The sequence below is a fragment of the Gracilinanus agilis genome, chromosome 1 (genome assembly GCF_016433145.1).
Source record: "Gracilinanus agilis isolate LMUSP501 chromosome 1, AgileGrace, whole genome shotgun sequence".
In the NCBI taxonomy this organism is placed as follows: domain Eukaryota; kingdom Metazoa; phylum Chordata; class Mammalia; order Didelphimorphia; family Didelphidae; genus Gracilinanus; species Gracilinanus agilis.
In genome coordinates this window covers 649,435,598-649,450,535 of record NC_058130.1, presented here as the reverse complement: position 1 = coordinate 649,450,535, position 14,938 = coordinate 649,435,598, and the positions used below count along the sequence as shown (strand labels likewise).

At 33.1% G+C, this 14,938-nt stretch overlaps 1 non-coding gene across 1 annotated transcript; it reads right to left on the bottom strand.

Annotated features, from left to right (window-relative positions):
• Window positions 1-2,451: 2,451 nt before the first annotated feature.
• Window positions 2,452-2,555, bottom strand: LOC123232689. Its single transcript, XR_006505216.1, has one exon. It is a non-coding gene; the product is annotated as a U6 spliceosomal RNA (small nuclear RNA).
• Window positions 2,556-14,938: the final 12,383 nt, after the last annotated feature.

Genomic DNA, 14,938 nt, shown 5'->3' with positions numbered 1-14,938 from the left:
AGTTCCTTGTCTTTAAAAAGTTATTATTGTAGAATTTATTCTCTTCACTCCTCTGAAACTAGTTCTTTCATGATTTCTAAAAGCATAATAATATTCCATTACATCCATATGCCATAAATTGTTCACCTATTATCTAATTGATGTGATCATAATAAGAGTTGCCATAAATATTTTTGTACATATGGGTCTCTTTCTTCTTTCCTTGTTCTCTTTGAGGTATATAATTGTATCAGTGCTGAATGGAATATGATGCAAACTTTAGTAACTTTAGATATATAATTCCAAATTATTTTCACAGTTTAAATTCACAGACCAATTCAAGTTCTACCAATAGCACATTAGTATGCTTGTTTTCCTGCAACCCCTCTAACATCTGCCATTTTCCTTTATTTTCAGCTTCACCATTGTTTTGTGTTAGGAAGGACCTTAATTTGCATTTTCTAGTTAGTAATGATTTGGAATATTTTTAATATAACTACTGATTATAGAAAACTAGCTGTGCATATCCTTGGGCCATTTTTGCAACTAGAAATTACCTTTTATTGTCACAAATTTGAATTATATATCTTGGAAATTTGACTCTTATTAGATAAAAGTATTGCAAAGATTTTCCTTTCCTATATAACAATTTTCCTTTTTGGTTTTTTATCATAATACATTATTTTTTCCAAATTATATTACATGTAATTTTAAATATTCTTTTTCTTATATTTCATAATCTATATTCCCTCTCTCCCATCCAAACCTCCCTGCTCCCCAAGAAGGCAGGTAATATGATAAAGGTTGTTCATATGTTGACATTTAATAAATATTGCATCTTCATCATGTTGTGAAAGGAGATGGATAATGCTTACACTGAAGAAAAAATGTTTCAGTTTGCGTTCAAACTCCATCTGTTCCTTTTTTGGAAGTGTATGTTCTTTTTTTTTATCGTGAATCTCTTGGAGTTTCTATTCTAGTTTCAAGGGCATTATTTTTATTTTGGCAATTTAAAAAAAATACAGCCAAAATTGATTTTGTTACCCCTTGGCATAATCCTCTATATATAGACCCAAAAGGTACTTTCTTCCTTGCTTCTAAAATATGTTAAGGTGTCATCATTTATGTCAAAACCACACACTCCCTTTTGATCTTATCTTGCTATATGGTGTAAGGTGTTGATCTCATTTTCTGCTGGATTGATTGTCAGTTTTCTAGGCAGTTCTTATTATGAATCCTTTTCTACTACCTATAGATCTTTAAATGTATTAAACAATAGACTAATGCTTTCATTTGCCTATTCCACTGACTGATGTCTCTATCTCTTTTTAATGTATTTATTTTAATAATAAATTTCCACATAATTAATGCAAAGTTAAATGATTCATCTTGTCTCCTTCCCTTCTTTCTTCTCTCCTCCCAGAGTTGACAAGCAATTCATTCTGTGTTATACATGCACTATCATGCAAAACATATTTCCATATTATTCATTTCTGTAAGTCAATTATCTTATAAAACCCAAATTCCAAATCATATAGCCAAAAATGAGTAATAAATCACATGTTTTCATCTGCAAATACGCCATCTGTTCTTTTTCTAGAGGTGGACGGCATTCTTTTTCATAAGTCCCTCAGAATTGTCCTGATCAATGTAGTGTAGATAGTAGCAAAGTCTATCGCATTTGATTGTTCCATAATATTTCAGATATTGTGTATAATGTTCTCATGGTTCTGCTTATTTCACTCTGTGTCAGTTCATGTAGGTCTTTCCATTTCTCTATGAAATCACCCTATTTATTATTTCTTATGGCACAATAGTATTCCATCACCATCATAGAGCACAATTTGTTCAGCCATTCCCCAGTCAAGGGATATCCCTTTAGTTTCCAATTCTTTGCAACTACAAAAAGAGTGTAGCTATAAATACTTTTGTACAAACAGGTCCTGTCCCTTTTTTATCTCTTTGGGGTACAAACCTAATAGTGGTATTGCTGAATCAAAAGGTATGCATTCTTTTATAGCTCTGTGAGAATAATTCCAAATTGTCTTCCACAATGGTTGAATCAATTCACATCTCCAGCAATAATGCATTAGTGTTTCAATTATGCCACATTTCCTCCAACATTCATCACATTCCTTATCTGTTATATTGGTCAATCTGATATGTGTGAGGTGGTACCTCAGCATTGTTTTAAATTGCATTTCTCTACTCAAGAGAATTTAGAACATTTTTTTCATATGATTATTTACAGCTTTGATTTCTTCATTTGAAAATTGCCTACTTATATATCCTTTAGCCATTTATCAATTGGAGAATGACTTGGATTCTTATAAATTTGACTTAGTTCCTTATATATTTGAGAAATGAGACCTTTATCAAAGAAATTTGTCAAAAGAATTGTCCCCAATTTGTTACTTCCCTTTTAATCTTGGTTACTTTGGTTTTGTTAGTATAAAACCTTTTTAATTTAATAAAAATATGAAATGCTTCTTCAATTTGCATATCATCCTTGTGCAGGGGCCATGCTAATTTCTATATTGTTCCAGTTTTATTATATGTGCTGCCAAAGGGAGCAGAGCCTCTCTATTTCTTAGACTGTATCAAATTTTTTGATGATTACTGCATTATGACATATTTTAGGATCTAATAATCAGTTCCCTTCTTTCTTGTTAAAAATATATATTTCTCTTGAAATTCTTGACCTCCTTTCTTCCAGATGAATTTTACTACATTTCCTACTTCTATTATGTATTCTTTGGTAATTTGTGTGACACTAAATAAATTTAAGTAGTATTATCATTTTGATTATTTTTTCTTCTGCCTATAAGCAATTAATTCTTCTCTACTTATTTAGGTTTATTTTTGAATTGAGTATTTTATAGTTAGCATATTTCTATACTTTCTCTAGGTGTCTTTGTATGTTAATAAATATATTTTTATAATTTTTATAGTTATTTAATGGTATTTCTCATTCTATTTTTTCCTCCTGGGTTACATTGGTGTTATATATAGAAATATTTATAATTTATATGGCTATTTTACAAATTAGTTGATATTATTTTTGATAATGTTTTATTTGATTCTTTAAGATTCTGTAAGAAAACCATCTTATGATCTATACTTAGGAATATTATTTTGGCAACTGTAGAGGTTGGATTGGAAGAGGGAATGACTGAAAATAGAGATCAAGTAGGAGGCTATTGGAAGGTTTGGACTTGAGTGATTGTGATATGAATGGAAAGAAGGAGGGCAAATGTGGGAGATGTGGAGATAGAGATAGTGGCACTTTGCACTTGATTAAATGGAGGTGATTAGAGAGAGGGAATACTCAAAGATGACTGAGAATTCATTCCCACCTACTTGGCTAGAGAGATGGAATGTGCTATCACTAAGAATACTGATATAATAGAATATGAATATTCTAAGAGTTATGAGAGCTCTGGGAGTTAGAAGGTGAGTTTTCTATTTTGAATTTCAGGTACCTAAAGAATTTCCAGGTGGAGATGTTGTGACACGTATTGACAGGCAGCTGAGTGTGGGAAGAAGAGATAAAAAAGGCTAAAGTAATACACATAAGCAGAATTAACCATGTAGGAATTATATTCAAGGTGAAAGTAAAAATCAGAATCAGCTGTTGGGAAAGCACTGTGAGAGCATAGACCTCTGGGTCTAAATCTGTTTAAGCTATTTGGTTCATCATTTAGCTTACTAAATGTGAACCAGCTCATTGGTAATGTGGGTGTTTGATAATTGCTCTTTTATGCTGGTAATGATTTCCCATAAATGGGAAAGCCTGGGAAGCCTGCACATTAAGGCTGTGTTTAGGCATAGGACTTGAATGTGATTTTATCAGTATAGGGAACTCTGAAATGAGAGAACACCCTCTATTTATGCAGATCAGTAACTCCTGCAATTTTGACTGCAGTCTTGAGAGCTTAAATAGTTTGCCAACAGTTACATAGTTAGCATATCAGAGTCAGAACTTCAATCCAGGTTTTCCTGACTTTGAGGACAACATTTTATTCTCTAAAGTATACTATTTAGATACTAAAATTATTTGGTCCTCTTGGCATCAAAGAAAGCAGCATAACAATAAACAAAAAACAAATTTTTTCTAGTGCATTTCAATTTTATAAAGCACTTGAATTGATGAACCAATTCATCCAAATTATTTTCAGTTCAGTTTTTACAAGCATTTTTCTCTAAATTAATAGCGATATGGATCATTTTTCATAGGACTACATATAGTCTTAATTTCTTCAGCTGAGGGCTTTGACCATTTGTCAATTGGCAAATGACTTGCATTCTTATAAATTTGACTTAATTCTTTATATATTTGTACTAACACTTTTCAAAGCCAGTTACTGAAACTTGGACTATTGCTACTTTATTCATTATGTGGTCTTTTATTTTAGAACTAATAGACAGCCTACCCTTACAAATATTCTTGTTATTCTTATTACTTTTAGGGATTAATACAGATAGCTTCCTGTCTTAACTTTAATCCACCCTTAATCCCATTTGCTTCCATGAATCAGAAGTGTATAAATTGGACCCAGTGGAGTCAATCTGTAGATTAGGTAAATTTGTTAGTCATTCCATAGGACAGCTTGAATCAATTTAGAAATTTAAGGAGAGTTTCCTCTCCTCCCAACAAACACCTCGATTCTGACTATATCAGTTACATCCTACTCAGCATCAATTTAGCTTGGGATAAGAATCAAATATTCCTCATCCCCACTTTTTCCTCAACTACCACAAAGAACAATGCATACAGAAGTTGTGGTGTCCTTGGCCATAAATATTTGATAATAATAGAGATGATACTGATGATTTGTTGCTGAAATAATTCAACCATGACTGTTTTAAATTCCCTTTCTCTACTTCTTCCCCATCTGCTAAAAACAGATGGAAGGCATTCACATCCGGTTCTGCCTTTGAGCTCATCAAACTCTACAGGTCATCTTTGTACCTCAGGGAGGAGAAGCTAGATAGAAATGAGGAATCCAAAGTCATCATGAATATTTAAACCACGTGGCCAATAATTCTTTTTTTAAAATCTACTGACTGCTTTTCCACTGGGAACGGCATCATATATCAAAAAAGTTTGAAACAAGATGTGAATAATATTAAGGTGATATAATTCTGCTTTAATAATATGAAACAGAAAAGCCTGCTTCAATTGTTAAAACAAGGGATGTTCCTAGGCATTAATGGTATTATCTATTCATTCAAAACATATTGATTGACCATTTACTACTAGTAAGTCAGACCTTGGTGCTAGGGGGCAGAATAGTCCTTTTTTATGCTTGAAGGCAATTTTCATTTCAGGGTGGTTAATGTTTTAACAATCCTTTTGCTATTACACTATTATTTCTACTCAGCCGGTTCCAAAAATGCATGTTGTTAGTGACTTTGACTCGTCAAGTTGTGTTTTTTATTGCTCTGCTTTCCCATTTCCCTTGGCCTTTTACATTGTCCCTCTAAATACACAGTTTTAAATCAGCACCATTGTCTTTAAAGACTTTTAGGGAAATAATGGGTTTGTGAAAAGATTTTCTTTTTATGAGACCTCTGCCTTTTATAAACTCCTCGGTATATTTACTCCAGATGATGGGATCCTAATATTCAAAGGGTGGGAGCTGGTGAAAGTTTTAAACTGGCTTACTTTCACTGAGGCTGTTGGATACCTCTCTTAACTCTGAATGGCTGTAAACCTACATGATAGTCCTGTTCCTGATCTGTCTCCACCAAAATACTGAAAAGCATACAAATATCTTTGATGGGACTCTCACAGAATAAGCCTTGGACAATTTCAGATTTAATATGCATTCTCCAAATAGCCAAATTTGAATAAGTAGCCCTTTGGTGTATGGACAAGAGAGTTTGGGTTTTATTTTACTTTTTTAGCCAGATGGCCTGGGTTATTCAGTGATTGATTGCCAGAAATCATTAGAGAAAATATGAAGTCCAAATCTTACACAATTTTATTGTTTTATGTGAAGAAAAGATAAGGTTTTTCTTAAGTATTCTTCACAAAGTATAGCAAATGATTCCATGAATCCAAAAGAGTGTCTAAAATAGTGTTCACTGTCTCTAGGTACCAGTTTTAGAAAACACAAGAGTGATCAACAGAGATATATGGTGCTCTGGAGCTCACTTGCCTTTGGAGTTGGAAAGTCTGGTTAAAATTATGTAAAATGAGTGGCTCGGATTCAGACCAATGTCCTAGATTTTTAGATCTAAAATAGGAAAGAAATGAGACACGTGGGGTCTGTCCAATAGATTTAAAAAGGGATGTTTACTTTGACATAACATAGAACAGATATTTGACAAAGCTACAACATTAGGGTTGAAATCCTAGAGAGAAGGGAATATCAAGATGGATACAGTGATTAGGAGTGACAAAGGTTACAGAACTGTCGAGGAGAATGAGGATTGAGTAAAGACCATCAGATTTATCAAATAGAAGATGCATTAGTAACTTTAAGGAGAGCATATTGAGGAATGATAAGGTCTAAAGCCAGATTATAAATAATTAAGAAAAGAGTGAAAAGAGAAAAGTGGAGGTGCCAATTGTAGGTCGTCTTTTCAAGGAATTTAGTTAGCTACAAAGGGAAGAAGAGATAGAATGATAATGGGAACTGAAGGATTTGATTTTTTTTCAGAATTAGGGAGATATGGACATGTTTGTAGGCAGTCAGAGATGATAGAAAAAGAGGGAGAAATTAAAAATAGATGAAAGAGTAGAAATGAGAGAAGGAGCAATCTGATGTGAAAAAATGGGATGGATTTAGTCTTGGTAAAGAGTAAGTTCACTTAATCTTATGAGACAGTACTGAAGGAGGCAAAAGTTCCAGAAGACATCTGAGTGCTAGGAGGTAAAGGGGAGAAGAAGGTGCTCATGGTAAATGACCCCAATTTTTCTGAAAAATGAGACAAGGCTCTCAACTGAGAGAGTTGGGGAGGAAGATGCATGGCAGCTCTGAGAAGGAATGAAAAGAGCCTCTGTTCTGAGTTACATAGTAACTTGATTAATTAAGAGGGGTACAATAGGATTGAGGTATTGTAACAAATTTGTAGTGGACACAGTCAGAATGGTTGTGTGATTTTCTCCCCTTTCGTTCAGCAGCACATGTGTACCCGCAATTGCAATGAATGGTGGGAATAATTCACTGGGCTTCTTCTAAATAAAGCCTAAATAAACTAGGACTGGAAGCAAAGATATTTTAAGGAAAAGTCAGTAAGATTTCCATAGACCCATCAGATAACACATAGGATGAAAGCTGCTATTTTAAATGCATATGACACAGGGAAGATATTTGTTCCAATTACTGGACTGACAAAAAATGGGTCCAGAACTTAAAATTAATGATATGTTTATTTTGATGGCTAACTCGTTCCATGGACAACTGATAGCACCTAGAAATCATGAAATCATGTTTCCTGTCTTGGTCATACCAAATCTGGACTACTGTGTTTACATGCCTCATTTAAAAATGGATAGTAAGAAGTCATAAACTTTGGTGTCTAATTCAAATAGAAATCAAGCCCACCAAACCATACATAAAGATTCCCATGGCTGAAAAATGTAATATCACCTATGTTTTATTTAATTTTATGCATTTTGTTAAATATTCCCAATTACAGTTTAATCTGGTTCAGGCCACACTCTGTTCTGTGGAGTTCTGTGGGATGCGCATGATCCATGGGACACGTGTTTGACTTTTTTGTCATAAAGCATTCAGGAAAAGGAACCAGACAGGGCCTGAAGTCACAAGGATAAATTTAGAAACTGGGAATGTTTAATCTGGTAAAGAGAAGGTCTGGAAGAATATGAACAATGTATAGCTGTTTTCAGACATGTGAAGGGGTATCATGTCAAAAAGAGGATTAGACTTATTCTGGCCCCCAAAGGACAGAATAAAAAACAATTGACTGACATTATAGGAACATGTCCTTCTGCAGCATAATGAGAATAGTGCTAAATTTGGAATTGGTTAACTTGTGTTGAAGTCCTGACTCTATGGGACTTTCTGTCACTCAATTCTATTTGACATTGGGCAATTCACTTGACTTCTCTGATCCTCAGCTTCTTCATCTATAAAATTATAGATATAGACTAAATTGTCTCTAAATTTCCTTCCATCTCTTATTCTATGACTTAATTTTTTTTTAAGTTTAATGGTAGGAAAAAATTCCTTTCAATTCAAGCTATCCAAAAGTGGGATGGATACCTTGGGGGCATACTGGATTGCTCATCATATTACAAGCAGAGAGACTGAAAGGTAGGTTGGACTATATGTCCTCTGAGGTGCCTTCCAACTCATAAGGTCCATGATAAGACTAGGGTTCCCCAACTAGGGGATGGAGATCAAACTTTGATAGTTAAATTGATTGTTGATGCCAGAACTCTGAAATAGTTTTGCCCCATATTTGAGGTTTTCTAGTAGGTAAGGGAATGCAAACAAGCAGCAGGAATTCCTCTCCCACTCTAATAAGTAGTTTTATATTAACATCTCTCCCACCCTCTTAGAAACTTCAGTATTAGCATTTATTCCCCTTTACTCTTTCTTGCTGTCCTCCAGGTGATCTCCTGCCCTCATGGAATGAAAAGGAACTTGAAAAAGGAAATCCATGGAAGAATGAAATCCAATATACCCTTAGATGTAAAATTCTATGACCTTTAGATTTTTGTTTCTTTTTTGGGGGGGTGGGAATGGAAAGGAGTGACTGAAGAAGTTCATGTCTTCTCTATACCCTTACTGTACACTTTTCTATAAACTTAGCACTCAATGTTCTATTTCAAAAAGAGCACCAGAATAAAACTGGAGTTCTAGACAATGAATTCAAATTTAAAATCTACTCCTCACTACCCGAGGAACCTGAAATAAGTCAATAAATTTCCAGACTTGTTTCTGAATGTGTAAAATGAAGGATTTGGACAAGATGATCTCTGGAGTGTTTTCCAGCTTTAAATCTATGATACAATGGCTATCAACCATTTATGACATTTTTAAGAGTGCTCTGACAATCTTAACCCTTGCAGCACTTAAATATTTCAAGATGGCTTCTTGATGTTAAATATTTTATTATTTCATAGGGAAGCAAGATAGTACAGTAAAAAGATTATTGAATTTGTAGTTGTAAGTATTGATGGGGGGTTCAACTTCTGCATCAACTTCTGAAGTCATTTAACCTCAGTTTCTTCATTTGTAAAATGAAGGGTTAGGACTTGATGACTTCTTGGGCCCCTCCCAATTCTAAATGAGTGATCTCTAAGGAAAAGAATGCCAAGTTCAGCAGGTTGGGACCATGGAGTGAACATACTGATAAAGAAGAGATGCTATTGGTAGCATGTTTTATAAATAGTATTCCACATATTTCATGTTTTCATGAAATGAAATCCCTAGGTGATTGCATTGCTTAAGGGACAGCATAATGAAGCCACATTGAAGAAGAGAAAGAGATGCATGGTAATTGTACAAAATATTTAAAGTTAAATCAGATTTTTCCTCCCTTGGTAAAATAAACAAGGAACAACTGGTTAAACAGACCCAAGGCGAAGGCAAGCCACTTACAATTCCCAACCAGTGACAAAGTAAAATAAATAGCCTGAGGAACACTTTGCAGACTCTTGTTCATCTCCTCATCTCCTACCTATCCTGCCAGCACCCCTATCAGATTTAATTGTGGGGGAAATTATGCTTGGATAAAAGATTTTCTTTCTATTATAATTTGAAAGTAATTAGAACCTAAAGTCAAATATAAACAAGTCGTCGTGTCTGGTAGAGGATGTTCCTGGTTGGATGTCAGCAACTTTAAGACTTTTTTGATTTCGAGATCAAGTTGTATATCCTTAGGGGCAAATGTCTTAAAGCAATCCGGGTTATTTCTCCTTTTAAGAAATGCTATCACTTGAATGGATGTTACAAAGATGAAAGAACATTGATTTTAAAAAAAGTTTTTATAACTCCTTAGGGGAAAATGCACCATTCTAATCTTTGTTTTATACTCATTTAAAAACTGGCCTCAAGTACAGAGAACACTTAGTTCCTGCCGATTTTTACCTTTAAAGTATCTAGTTTTAAGCTCCCTCAAAATCATCAGAGTTGAAATAACCCTATAAGCAGCAGACAAAGACCAGAAATGACTCGGGTATATCTCCACTGAGAAGTTGCCTACCTAGAACCTTCTGTCAAAAAAAAAAAAGAAAAAGAAAAAAAGAAAAAAGCCAACTCGCCTCGAAAGTTTGATGTATACATTATAGCCATTAAGAGACATAAAAGAGGATAATATAGCCTATGTAGAGTGTAGAATTAGAAGCATACCTAGTTATTTTCTATTTGATGGCACAGAAGAGATTATTTGCTTCTGAAGATCTGCTTTGTATTCATCTGCTAAATTAAAGACTTTACATGTATGAAAGAAAGTTATGTACTTCTTTTCCTTTCTTCTCCTCCTATATCATCTCCCATCCTCTTATTCCTTCACCTCTCCTTATTCTCTCCCTTCTTACTTCTTTCTCTCCCCTCTTCACTTCCTCTCCTCCTCTCTCCTCTCTCCCTTTCTCTTCCCCCATTTATTTTATGTTTTTCTCTTCATGTCCCATTGATTTTCAAATGCATCTTTCTGTTCCCATCTAGTGAGCCATCTTTTATAACAAAGATTTGGGTGATAAAAGAGAGACATCTGAGTAAAGCCAACATATAACTTTGTCTGACTAGATGGACTCAATCTATATTCCACTTGAAACCCACGAGTTAAATAATTCAGAGGCAACTTCATATTTGCAATTTTATCACCATCACATCAAAACTGATAACTTAAAACTAGTATTACCAAAATATACATAATGTTTAGTGCAATCAATAAGCATTTTAAGTGCCATATCCCAAGCACTCAGCTATCTATGTATATATTTGTATATTCATTTATGTATATATTTATATAGCACTTTGTCTAGACAAAAAAACTGAAACTGTTATCTTAAATAATATATCCAGATATAATATAGACATTTGTACATAATACTGTATATATATATATGTATATTTCTATATATATCCACTCACAGAAATACAAAATGAATACTTTAGTGAAGTAAACACTATAAGGTGGATGAAGAAGTAGTCTTTATATAAAGGTTGGACGAACTGAATCCTGAAGGAACTTTTATAGTTCCAGAGATATTCTATAAGGTTGCGGTAAAGAGATTACACTCTAGGGTAGAGTAAAAACAGTGCAAAGACAAGGAAAAAGGAGACAATAACATGGAAACTGAAGGAAGGTCAATATGCCCAGCCCATTGAATGCTGGAAAAAGTGTAATATGGATGGAGAGTTAAGTTGGGGGGGCTAGATTGTAAAGGTTTGTAAATACTAGAGTACTTTATCTTTTATCCTAGAACCAATACATAGCTACTATATTTGTTGAGGAAGGGATTGATCAGTTCTTCAATTAATGAAAATGACTGGCGAATGAATGAAAGTTGGTTTGCAGTGAGTGGGACAGACTTGAAGTAGGGGGAATCCATATCAAGCTTCTTGCATTTGTAATAAAATGCTATTTTCAAAATCCTTTTTTTCTCAAGAATTTATCTAGTTTTCTAACTGTGTGAAGTTTGGAAGAAATCCTGCAAAATTTATAATTTTCCTAAACCATCAAAGAATATTTTATATGATTTCTTTAGAAAGTGGTTGATAGAGTGTAAGAATTTAAGACTAGTGTCTGGCAAATTGTTTTACTTAAAAATGCTAGTTTTGTTCAATTTAATCTAACAAATATTTGTTTAGCACCTACTCTATGGAAAAAATGAAGCCCTGTCCTAGGCTGTAGTGATAAAGGCTTTGATAAATAAATGTATACCTACACACATGTATATATAATATATAAACACATATACATATGTACTGATTCATGATATATACTGGTATAGAAATATACAATCACAAGTAATATACATATAATCATATGCTTGCATATGTTTACACTCACACTCACTTTTGCTATCATTTACCTATATTGCAAGCATAGTGATCGTTTCAAAATTGCTCATTTTTATGATATTGAGGTTATATAAATTATTCTCTTGATTCTTCTAAATTCTTTCTTCCTCAGTTCATATGTCTTCCTAAGTGTCTTTGAAACCATCTCTTTTATCATTTCTTATAGCACAGTAGCATTCTATTTCCTAATTTAAAGGCACACTCTTCATTTCCAGTTTTTTTATGAGCAAAAAAAAGCTACTATAAATATTTTTGTTTAGGACCTTTTCCTCTATTTTTGATTCTTTTTGTCATTTTTTTGGTGCATAGGGCTAATGGTGATACAGCTATTACAGTTCAGTAACTTTTAGTAATGATGTAATGGTGAATTGGGTATTATAGTTTAGTATCGTTATGGCCGTAATTCCAAAGTACCTTGCAGAATGGTGGGACTACACAATCCTATCGAGAACTTCTTAAAGTTTCAAACCTTGTAAAGTTTGGAAGAATCCTTGCTAAAATTTTTCTAATTACCTTAAGTTGTTGAAATTTATTAATAGTTATTAATGTTTGTGATTTGTTTGGCAAAACATTTTTTAAAATGCTAATTCCATTCAATTTAATGCAATAACCTTTTGTTTAGCACCTATTATACATAGTCCTTTGCTAGGTTCTAGGTGTAGAAAGTGAAGAAATGAACATATATAAATGTATTTATATCTATCTATATATGTATATACATAGTTTTATATAAATTCGTAAGGTTATATATTAGATAAATATATGTGCATAAGTATATATGCATATATGTACACATTTTCCCATAATCCCCAAATATTTGTCATTTTACTTTTTTTGTTAACTTTGACAATTCATCAAGTGTAATAAAGAACTTCAGAGTTGCCTTATTGTGAAATTTTTCAGTATTTTTAATTTTTAATTTAAAAAATTTGACTAGAGATAACTTGGATATCTTATTAGAAAATAGCCTCTTCATATCCTTTGTCCACTAATCATTAGGGGAATAGCTCTTATTCTTTTAAATTTGAGTTAGTTCCTTAAATATCTTAGAAATGAGAACTTTATCAAAGAAACATTCATAAAATTTTTCCCCAGTTAACTCTTTCCTTTCTAATCTTAGTTGCACTGGATTTATTTATACAAACACATTTTAATTTTATGAAATCTAAATTTTGTATTTCATCTGCTGTAAATCTTTCTATACTTTGATAGGTTATGAACCATTTTTTCTCTTCATAGTCTGCAAATTAATTTCTTCCTTTTTCCCTCTAATACATTTGTGATGAGATCTTAAAAATCTAAGTTATGTTTCCCTCTGTAGCTTGTTTGGTATATGGTGATGTGTGGGATGAGATTCAGTATTTAATTCTTAGAGTGGTATTTGGCTTGTAACTCCAATTTTCAAGACCATTAGTATTGCTATTCCTTAGACTAAAACTACCCACCCCATAAAATTTTTAGTTTTCCTGGCCTATTTTCAAAAACCTTGAGAAGGGTTTTTCTGTAACCAGGGAAGAAAGCCAAACTATAAGAAAGAACAATAATCTTTGAAAGTATCTTTTTTTGTCCCAGGCTGGGAATCTCATGATAATCATGGTTTGCTGGGGGGGTTTTTTGATCATGAGGATTTTTAGGGGTACATGATGTTGAAAATCATGTGCTCAAGACTGTGAACATCACAGCTTCCTCTTCTGTGGGATTGGACAGAGGGGAAGAGGAAAATCTTGCTTCAGGATTATTATAAAAGTCAATGATTGTACCTAGAAGAAGAAAAAACATTTTTGTCCCAACCAATCTGTTTCTGTGGGCAGAATCCCTTTTTCCTACCCTTCCCATCCCTCTCCACGCTCCACTTCCCTGCTGTCCTATGTTTTCTCTGAATAAAACTGCTTTTCTTTATAAGTATCTTATCAAGTCTCCTGTCTGATTACTAGAGTGATTTCTGGGGGTATGAGCTCCCCCTAGAATTTTATTCCACATAGGTGAGATGTTGATCTAAGCTTAAATATTATCTAATTTTCCCAACAGTTTTTGTCAAATAATAAATCATCCTCAGTAGCTGGGGTCTTTGGGTTTTTTTTAAATACCATTTGTTTTAGGTATATCCTGTACTTAATTTGTTCCATTGAACTACCTTTTTATTTAATAATACTGTATTTTAGTATATTTTGAGATTCGATGAAACCAGGCCTCGTTCTTTTAATTTTTCATCATTTCCATTAAGATTCTTAGGTGGTTTTTTCCTCTAGATGAATTTTCTTATTATTTTACAGTTTCATAATGTATTTGATAGATTAATTGGTATGGCATTAAATAAGCAAATTAATTTAGAGGATATTGCCATTTTTACTATATTGGCTAAGCTTACCCATGAATTATTAATATCTCTCCAATTATTTATATATTTATAGCATCATTGTTTTGTAATTATATTCATCTATTACATATATGTGTATATGTAAATAGATTTCCAAGTATTTTAGACCTTGAGTAGTTATTTTAAATGGGATTTCTCTATAACTTTTCAGGATGTGCTCTATTATTAATATATAGGAATGTTAATGATTCATAACTGCCTATTTTATAATCTGCTACTTTGTTAAATTATTAAAAAAGAAATAAAGAAATGAATGAATGAGTGAAGCCCTTATTAATTACCTACTACATTATCATACTTAAAAAAATGAGGCTTAGACCAAACCAACATGTCACTTTGAACATGAAAATAAACAATATGCTAAACAATAGGGATTACAACTAGAAAAGTAGGGCAGCCTCTCCTCTCAGAGTTCACAATTAATGGCCAAGACAACACATATAGAAAGTTAAGATTGCAAGACAGATGGGAAAGTCCCATGGTTTTTAAGGTCCAGCAGCAAGCCGGATGTTAATTGTTGTTCATTGTTAATGTCTCTTTTAAAATGTAATTTCAACTGATGGAGTCCTATCAA